Consider the following 11,289-nt stretch of genomic DNA (forward strand, 5'->3'; position numbering starts at 1 on the left):
AAAATCCCCAACAAGATACTTGCAAACTGCATACAGACACACATCAAAAAGATCATCCACCATGATCAAGCTGGCTTTATTCAGAGATGCAGGGATGGTTCAATATACATAAGTCAATAAATGTCAGAAATATATAAATGGACTCAAAGACAGAACCACATAGTTATCTCAATAGATGCAGAGAAGGCCTTTGACAAAATTCAACATGTATTTATATTCAAAGTCCTAGGGGAAAAAGGACTGGAGGGAACATACCTCAACATAATTAAAGCCGATTACAACAAACCCACAGCCAACATCATTCTAAATGAAGAAAAATTGGAAGCATTTCCATTAAAATCAGGAACCAGACAAGGCTGTGCACTATCTCCACTCCTTTTACATACTGCTTGAAACTCTTGCAAGAGCAATAACACAAGAGAAAGAAATTAAAGGATTAATAATTGGAAAAGAAGAGATCAAATCATCCCTTTTTGCAGATGGTATGATATTACAACTAAGAGAAGCCAGAAATTCTACCAGAAAACTCCTAGAAATTATTAAGACTTTCAGTAAAGTTGAACTTTACAAAATTAATCTGCATAAGTCTATAGCCTTTCTATATACCAATAACAAGCAATCAAAGAAAGAGTACATAGAAACATTCCCTTTCACAATAGCTGCAATAAAATAAAATAAAATATCTCTGAATAAACCTAACCAAAGACATTAAAGACCTCTACAATGAAAATTTTCAATCTTTAAAGAAAGAGAGTGAGGAAGATATCAGAAGATTGGAGGACTGCCCATGCTCATGGATTAAAAGAATTAATATTGTGAAAATGGCCATCCTACCAAAATCCATTTAGAGATTCAATGCAATACCAATCAAAATCCCCATGACATTCTTCACAGAATTGGAAAAAAACATCCTAAGATTCATATGGAAGCACCAAAGACCTCGGATAGCTAAAGCAACCCTGAGCACTAAAAGCAATCCTGGTGGATTACTATGCCAGATTTTAAACTATATTACAAAGCTACAGTGATAAAAACAAAATGGCACTAGCCCAACAAGACCCATTGATCAATAGAACAAAATTGAATACCCAAATATGAGTACATGTAATATCAGCCACCTGATATTTAACAAAGGGGCCAAGAACATTCATTGAAGGAAAGACAGCATGTTCAGCAGGAGAAAATCTTCACCAGCAACACATCTAAAATATATAATGAACTCAAAAAACAAAAACTCAAGAAAGGAAGTAACCCAATTAAAAGACGGGCTAAGGAGATGAACAGAGTTCTCAAAAGAAGAAATAAAGATGACTAAGAAGCATCTTAAAAGGTGTTCAACATCATTAGTTATTAGGGAAATGAAAATTAAACCACTTTAAGATTTCATCTTACCCCAGTCAGACTGGCTAAGATCAAGAGAACAAATGATACCAAATGTTGGAGAGGATGTGGGGAAAGGGGAAAACTCATCCACTGCTGATAGGATTGCAAACTTGTTCAACCCCTATGGAAAGCAGTGTGGAGAACTCTTTTTAAAACCTACAAATGAACCTACCATTTGACCCAGTTATACCACTCCTTGGGATATACCCCAAAACTCATCCTATTGCAGACACTTGTATATCCATATTTGTTGCTGCTCTTTTCACAACAGCTAAGAGATGGAAGCAACCTAAGTGTCCCTCAACTGACTAGTGGGTACGATGTAGGTTTATTCACAGTAAAGAAAGATGAAATCATGAAATCTTCAGGTAAATGGATGGAACTACAAACTGTTCTACTATGTGAAGTAACACAGACTCAGAAAAAAAAAAAAAAAACCACACACACACACATGTTCTCCCTGGATCTCCTATGTGGATTCTAGCACCAATTCCTTATACATGAGTGTGTATCTAGACATATCTAAAGGAACCAGGATAATGAAAAGGAACCAGGAAGGTAAAGGAAAAGAAAGAATTTGAAAGAGAAGAATAGTAGGAAGCAGGCATTAATAAGGCAGATAGGGATAAATATGGGGTTATTTTAAGGGGAGAGGGGCAGGAGGGTTATACAAGGAAACTTGGGGATAAAGGGAAAGAAGGAGCTCAAGAGAGGTGGGACCACAGGTGAAGGGTGTTATTAATGGAGAAATGGGGAAAATTGGGCACTTTAAATGGGGAAACCATGGTAGAAGGATTAGACAATGTGAGAGATAAATAATGCCAAAAACAGAGGGAATCATATTAATTGAACAACCTACTGACAAAACATACATACAACTAGCTCAAAGGTATATAATATATATCTAGGCAAGATTTATCTGAGAACCTTTGCTCTTTGCCCAAGCTTTATCTACATAGCACATGGTAATTCAAAGTACCAGACTGGTGGAACTAACATTCTTGGATGTCTAACAGCGATACTTTGAGGCCTATACTAATTTGGTCAGAGGGACATAAAGGACAGTTTTTGCTCCTTGTCCTCCCAGGTGGACTAAGTTCCAGGTGACTATGAGCATCTCTAAAAATGGCCTATAACTGTGGTGAGTCACCTGTCTTCTTGATCAAGAAGGCCATGAAGACCCCACCAGATGGACTTGAACTACTGTCCAGTCTACAAAGTAGAGGGTCAACACAGAGGAAACATTTCCTCCATGCTTCCAAGTGAAGCTAGCCATAGCTGAGGAGGACTTTTGACTTATCTTCACATAGGCAGAACTGGTAAAAGAAGGAGCCAGGGGCTCCTCACAGGCCCATGTGATCCCTGAGGAACAGATCCTCAAACAACCTTAAGAGTAAAAATAAATTGGTTTATCTGGGCCAACTATATGCTCTTAAACACCCAAAAGGAAAATATAGCCAAAAATTAAAGGTATCAATATAATTCTTTAAGAGTCCATGTGTGTAGATAAAGGCTATACAACAAGAAACAATGCCATACAGGAGATACCTTCCTTCGAGTTATTGGCCAGGGTGGCCCAAGAGACTCCTAAACAGTAACCCAGCATAGAAATGGGAAAACGAACAGCAGACCCCAATCTTATCTAAAGGAATACTGGCAACTGATTGCTGCTAGATGAGGAAGAGCTGATCTTCTTAAAATAAGGAACTCTATATAGGCTGACTAGATTCAGTGGATAGACAAGCCCTGGGGAACAGCTGGGGGGTGCCAACAACACAGTGGACAGTAACAAGGATGACAGAGTGTATCGGCTCAGGTGGTGGGTAGGGGGGAGGCTGTGGGAGGGTGCCTTTTGGGATGTGGGTATACAGATAAGATTGTTTGGGATGTTCTGTATGAAATACACACACAAAAATCAACAAATAAAAAATGAGTTATATTTGAGGAAGAAGCAGAAAAGTTTGCTTCATATTAATTTGTAGAGTTGAAAAACGTTTCCCCTGAAATCTACCTGATGACTTTATATCCATGCTCAGGTGCCAAGGATCTCAGAAAGTAACTGACTGTGGCTAGTAATAATCAGATATATAGAGATTAGAGATGCATGTGCAAACATCTAAGTGTTAGTAGCATTAAAAATGAGTTTTTCTGTAGGAAACGGTGTATTTTAAAATGAAATGGAGATCATTTTTAAAGGTTAAAACCTCATTCAATTTTATGTCTTGTAGGGTTTATACTGAGTTCAATATTGTATAACTGTATTAATTCAACTGTGAACCTAAAAATTTACAGCCAATTTTGAAAGAGATGCATCTTTGCTCTGGAAATTGTTGTTGAATATGTTAATGCTGTAATAAAATGATTCTTCTAATCATGTGGTTATTAAATAATTTTTTTAAGTGTCTAAATCCAAAGCAAGTAGAAAGAAAAAAACAAGAAAATCACAGCAGAAAAAAATGCATGGAGACAAGAAAATGTTACAGAAAAGATCAATAATACTGAGTTAGTTTTTGAAAATATACACAAAGTCAATTAAATTTAGCATTAATAATTAAGTAAAAAAGGAGAAGGCTCAAATTTAAAAATGAAAAAGGACACAGCACAAGGGTAACATAAAGGAAGATAAACTATTATAAACAATTATATGCCAATGAATCAGATAATCTAAAGGAAATCAATAAATTTCCTGACATATATCTACCAAAATTGAATTGTGAAGAAATAGAAAATCTGAGCAGAAGAGTAACAAGTAAGGAGATTAAACTGGTGTTAAAAAGTCTTCAATCAAAGAAAAGCCTGGGAACTGAAGGCTTCACTGCTAAATTCTATCAAATAATAAATGAATTAAAACCATTCCTTCTCACACTTTTATAAACTAGACAAGATCAGGGAATATTTCCAAACCCATTCTATGAAGCCAACATCACCAAAAAGCAGGAGAGAGAGAGAGAATGAAAGAGAGAGTGTGTGTGAGAGAGAGAGAGAGAAGGGAGGGAGAGAGGGAAGGAGGGAGGGAGGAAGGAAGGAAGGAAGGAAGGAAGGAAGGAAGGAAGGAAGGAAGGAAGGAAGGAAAGGGAGGGAGGGAGGGAGGGAAGGAGGGAGGGAAGGAAGGGGCAATATCCCTGATGAACATGGATGCCAAATCCTCAACAAAATATTAGGAAACTGTATTCAATAGCACATTAAAAATATCACTGACCTGGTTGAATAGGATGTACAAATTTGCAATATGTGTAAATAATAATAGGACACATCACATTAACAGATTGAAGGACAAAAGACACATAATAATTTCAATAGATGCAAAAAAGCAGTTGACAAAAGTTATCCTTTCATGAAAAATTCTCAACAAATTAAGTATAGAAAGAATGTACCATAACATATAAAGATCATGCATAACTAATTTGTAGCCAACCTCATACTCAACAGGGAAAAGTTGAAAGCATCTCCTCTTTGGTCAGAACCAGGCAAGGATGCTGGCTCTGATCACTCCTATTCAGCACTGCACTGAAAGTCCTAGTCAAAACAATTAGGCAAAAGAAAGATACAAAAAGCATTCAAACTGAAAAGATGAAGTTACATTGTGACATTCTCCTGATTCCAGAAGACAAAACTATATATAAATCTAGAAACACCATAAACCTAGAAATGAAGAGTCAAGAATAGAATTTCAGTAAAAACTGTTAGAACAAATAAATGAATTCAATAAGGTTGCACAATACAAAATCACCATATAACCATTATTAACACTTCTTTTTAAAATATTTGTTTTCTTATTTCTACTTTTTGTGTTTGAGTGTTTTGGCCGCATATACATGAGTGCACCAAATCATGCAGTGCCCATGGGGGGCAGAAGAAGGCATCAGATCCCCTGGAAATGGAGTTTCAAACAGTTGTTAGAGGACATGTGGGTGCTGGGAGTCAAACCTGGGTACTTTGCAAGAGCAGCCAGTACTCTTAACCATTGAGCCATCTCTCCAGTCCCATCATTAGGACTTCTATACATGAACAATGAATTATCTGAAAAAAAAATGAGAGTAAATTTACAACAGCTATAAAAATATATAAAACACACATAAAAAGATTTACTCAAGAAAGGGAAGAATTTTACAGTGCTAATTATAAAACATGGATGAGAGAAATTTAAGAAGACATAAACCAATGGATAAACACTCTGTTCATGAACTGCAAGAGCATATGTAGGTAAAGTGTCCAAACAACACAAGTCATCTATAAAATCAATACAATATCTACCAAAATATCCATGCCAAGACAACTGTGATGATAAACACCTGTTGTCTCAGCACTCAGGAGACAGCGGCAGAATTGTCTTGAACTCAAGTCCAGCCTGGGCTACACAGTGAATTCCAGGCCAGGTTGGACTTCATAAAGAGACCCTGTCTCAAATAAGTAAGCAAACAAAAATATTGGAATGGGATTCATCACAGAAAAAGGAAACAAAAACTATATTACAATGCATATGGAACCACAAAAGACCCCAACTAGTCTAACAATCTTGAATTAAAAGCACAAAGCTAAAAGTATCATACTCTACCTGAGTTCAAAACATACTATAAAGCTACATTAATCAAGTCAACATGATTCTGGCATAAAAGCAGACACATAGGCCAAAGGAAATATTATCAAGTGTGATCCCATGGATAAACCTAGAGTATGTTAAATAAAATAAGCCAGTGATAGAAAAATAAATAATACATGATCTCACTCATGTCAAATGCATTTTTTTCCTCATCAAAAGAGAGACAAGACTTGGATTGCTAAAACTTAGGTCAGTGCCAGGAAGAAGGTCAGTGCCAGGACAGAATGAGAAGGTATTAGTAAAGGATTATAACAATCTCAGCTAGATGGGAAATAGAGATTAGTTCGGAAGAGTCAAGGGGTCTTAGTACAACTCATTGGCTCTACTTCATACTCTTGAAAAACGCTGAGGAGATACAAGGAGTTCTCACCTCAAAAATAACAATGTGCGGCAGCCTTCATGTTAATCATCTGGATCTAGTAATTCTATACGCTACAACTGCTTTAAAACATCATGTTGCAAACAAAGAACAATTTTATCTAACAGTTCTTATGTGGTACATGTAGTAAGTAAATAAAAATGGACAAATGCACATAATAAATAAGTAAATAAATAAACCAAAAGCAACTTAAATGTTCATCCTACTCCCATGGTATATAATGTGTGAAATGTAGGGAACACCATGTTCAGGAGTAAGGACACCCAACACTGTGGCACTCTGCAGGCATAGGGCTAGTGAGATACCATGGCAATCCCCCCTGGCCTCTGCTCATGAACCAAGGAGTGGTGAGACCTGTAGGTTACCTGAATAAAATCAAAACATGATGCTTACCATGAAATCATGGAATAGTGATGATAGAGAAGTCCTGCCACACCCAGGCAACAGTAGAGATCTTAAATGAGATTTCTTTTTTTTTTAAGCCAGGAAGTCTATACACAAGCTACATTGTAAAAATCAAGACATTTTTATCAGAGACAAAGGAAAACATTAAAGCATTAAAATATTTGACTCCAATGGGTTCCTAATAATTTCATGAAGACACTGGAAACCCAAGAGCAACCTAGTCTAAACTCAGATAGGGGATTCAGGTTCCCTGATGTGAGAACCACCTGCTCCAGTCTCAAGAACTAGGTTTTATATATGTTCAGTTTTCACAGAGTTACTCTGATGTGATTTTCATAACAGCTCTGAACAGAGAAGACTAGTAAATTGTCCTAAGTTTCAGCATTAACAACATAGATTTGTTTTCTAGCCTCAAATCATGCTTTGCCTGTATTTCAGGGACTTCTTAGATGTGTATCGCCCAGGGCTTTTTTCTCTAAGAACTAGGCATACACTCACCCTTATTGTGGCAAGAACTAATCCTTCATTAAAGAAACTTGAGACCCTAAGACACTGCTAACTGAATCCTCAGTAGATTCTCAACTCCATTAGCCAGTTAAGATTCTCTCTTTCAATGATTTGGAATTGTGCCCAGAGAAGAGAGTTGAAGGGTGTTATGTATGAAATGAGCAATGTTAATGATAGGTACAGAAGCCACTTCCTCTCTCATACATGCTAACATGTATAGGACTCATCTCCTCAGAAAAGAGATAGAGCAGATGTGCTTAAAAGAAATCAGGATGGAGAGATAGCTCAGCAGCTAAGGGCACTGACTGCTCTTGCAAAGGACCAGGGTTCAATTCCCAATACCAACATGGTGGCTAACAATCATTTGTAACTCCATTTCCAGGGTATCCGATGCCTTCTAACCTCCACAGGCACTGCACAACATGCGTGCACTTACACACATGCAGGCATAACAGTCATATACATAAAATAAAAATAATAAATGAAATACTTAAAAAAATCTATGGATGAGAACACTTGTTTTAGACAGCAGGAAAGAATAACCCAGACTACAATTTCTCTACTTCCTAAGGTTATAGCTTTCCTTTTCTCCCAATGGTTTTGCTTAATTTCATTTATCTATCTATCATCTATCATCTATCTATCTATCTATCATCTATCTTCTATCATCTATCTATCATCTATCTATCTATCATCTATCATCTATCTATCATCTATCTTCTATCTATCATCTATCTATCTGTCTATCCATCCATCCATCTGTGTGTTTGTGTTAATATGCTCGCCCACATGTGTACCATGGTGTATATGTGTGGAGGTCGGGACAACATGGAGGAGTAGGTTCTTGCTGTCTACCACATGGGTCCTGGGGATTGAACTCAGGTTGTGAGGCTTGGCAGCAAGAGCATTTACCCACTGAGCCATCTTGCCACCCTCCCACCCCCACTGGGTTTTATAAATGTTTCTGAATCTTCTCTTAGGTTCTTATCACCAGTTATCCCTGACAAAGATGATTTGATGCCAGTTTGATGAAGCCACATTTACAGCAAGCATCTTCTTGTGGATTAGGGTCAAGCTGAAGCAACCTTAATCCTCCCAATTTCTGGTACCCCACTGTACCCAACATCTCACCATCAGTTTGCTTGTGTTCATTTTTGTGATCATGTAGACTCCTTCCCCTGTACGTTCTAGACCCTTAACTCCACCATACATTCTAGAAACTACACTTTATGTTAAATGAAAACCCCAACTTTTTTAATTCTTTGAATTTCTTTCTTGCTAAGCCAGGCTCTATCTGAAAGCGACTTTTCCTTTAGGCCACTCAAAGCAGAAAGTGCCCATTGTCTCAAACCATGCATGCCCCAGAGCCCTGAGAAGGAAGGTACAGTCTCCTGGTTTTCTTTTACCACTTCAGTTCCTTTTACTTTACCACCAAATTTCAATATTGAAGGAAAAAAAAAAAAAAACAACCTCATTTGCATTAGGTTTTAGTGACTGTGTACTGAAAGGAATGTCCTGAACTGACCTACTGCCGGTCACAGATCACTGTACCCACCCCCGCTTCCACATTGCAAGAGAGAAGTCTGTCACTGTATTTCCAAAAGCCCTATTTTGCTCATGTTTGCTACATGTAAATATTCCAAGCCTTTCTACTGGGAACATCTTCTACAATCATATTTTTCTGACTGATCTGAACTGCAGAAGGAGAAAATCTTTGTTTCTAATCCTTTTAGTTTTTTTGTGTGGAGGTAATATCACTAGCTGTATACTCCTAGACCCTTCCTGTTTTCTGCAGGGGATGACCTAAATGATTTATTTGATTTATGAATCTGCTTCTGGACCTGGGCATTCATAGACCTGAAATCTTCTGTTCTCCTCCTTTTAGGAGTTCACCTCCCTTCTGTGTATGTGTGTGTGTGTGTGTGTGTGTGTGTGTGTGTGTGCTTATTTTCTAGTTACCTGGAATAGGTCTACCTCTCATTCTCCAGAAGAGTCTGGGTTGCTAAGTCTGAGATTCAACATTAGACAGTAAATGTTAAAAGCCACATTACCTAAAATTAAGTTTATGGGTAATAAACATCACATTTTAATTCCCATCTCTGTCAATTCTTTTCTCCCTCTTCACTGTTTTCAAATTACATTGGAGAAAGGAGGCAGTCTATAAAACTCCAAAATAATTCAGTTATTCTCAGGTAGCAGACCCTATTCACGTGGCATCTCAGCAATCTTTGTCCTCTCCCTCTTGTGCCTCCAAGGCCCTATCTACCTTCATTTGTGGCCAATAGATCTATATTTTAGCTCCAGGTTTCCTTGACCCCTTTAGCTCCAGGAGCCCTCACACTCCTTAGCACACTGTCATAACAAACTCAAAAGAACAATAAAAGCTACACAGCTCTTAGTCACATCCAAATTCTGAGGCATCTTTGCTGGAAGTGGGAACTCACCATGTAGCCAAGGTTAGCTTTGAGCTCACAGCAAAACTCAGCTTCCCAAGGGTGGAGATTATAGGCATGAGCAACCACACCTGGCTTTGAGGCTACAGTTAAATACTCTGTGCTGAGCTAGGTGGTTACCACCAGTAGGTGAGAGTCAGCTAGTTCACAGGGAGGCAGTCTCAAGATTTCTGGTAGTTCTTAAAGAAAGAAGAAGTCCCAGGTAGTTACATCTTAATTAGAATTGCTACAAGGGAAGAAATGTGATATGGCACACACGAGACTGGCCTTCATCCTCAATTACTGCTGTACAGGGAAAGGTATAGCCCAACTTGGGCTCTTTTCAGGTTTGCCATTTTCAAGTAAACAAGTTCAAAACCTTCTTTATGATTTGTTTGGTTGGCTAGTTTCTGGGTTAATTTAGGCAGGGAGGTGAGAACAGTTTGTTTAAATTTGCCTGGCATTTTCATTTGCCCCCATGAAATTAAAAGTGAACTTTTCATGCTTACAAGCCTGTGATTTTAGGGGGCCATATAACGTGCACCTCTCTTTCTGGTGTTTTTCTTTTAGTAGTAATTCTAAGGCAGAAATCTCTTCTGACCTTTAACTACAAAGCAGGAAAAGTTCTGAAGGAATGTGCAGGAGATGATTAGTGCCACCCAACTATCTTCAGAATGACAGACCTAGAGAGTTCCTCCTCAATTAAAAAAAATTCTATGGAGCTCAGACTCACTCCCATCCTATCCACTGCTTGAGCAAAAGGAGGCAGAATTTTGCACAGCACAGACCCAGCAGGGGCTCAGCACCTCATTCTCAGGACACGCTGGGACAGTTTCTCAGCTCTTCCACTCAAGACAAGGAGAAAGGAATGTGGTGAGATTGGCCCTCTCTGTGCAGGTGTGAAAAGGCAGTTAGTAGCTCAGCAGGGGCCACAGAGCCAGTTGACAACAGGTTGTGTAAAAAAAGCCTAGAGATATCTACTGCAGCTCATACTATCTTATCTCTCTCCCTCTCTCTTAAAGAAGCTGGTGAAAAGCCATGTAATTACTGAGTGTTAAGTGAACACCTAATTATGTCAAGGTAGTGAACTCCAGGCTCCCAGGAGCCGGTAGGGTTTCTGAGTTTTAATCCCTCTTTCAATACTCACTTCATCTGTCTCAGCAGTGTGGCTCCTTTTAAGAACTGCAAAAAATAGAAACTTAAAAGTGCTACCCAATGATATAATGCCAACATTCTTCAAAGTTCTCAAAAATTAATTATTCAAAGAGTAAAAAAAAATGATATGGTGTAAGTATAAGAGCTCTCGAAAAAAATATCCAGGCTCAAACTTACCTTTGCCACGCTAGCCCTGTGCCTTGGGCAAATCAGTCAGCTTCTGAGTCTTAGTTTCTAGAAAATGGATGTAAAAATCTTGAAGGTTTGTCTCTCTCCGTCTGTCCTGTAAATTTTGAATTCTAAGGACTTGTTTTTAAGCCTTTTCGTAATTACTTACATTGTATTTTCTTCTTTGGTAATTTCAACACACTGTGACTTTACTGCTATCTTTGCAAAGTTTCCCTACAAATTTCCGTCTGACAAAAATC

Source organism: Nannospalax galili, unplaced genomic scaffold, assembly GCF_000622305.1.
Source record: "Nannospalax galili isolate Female #2095 unplaced genomic scaffold, S.galili_v1.0 scaffold429, whole genome shotgun sequence".
NCBI classification, from domain to species: domain Eukaryota; kingdom Metazoa; phylum Chordata; class Mammalia; order Rodentia; family Spalacidae; genus Nannospalax; species Nannospalax galili.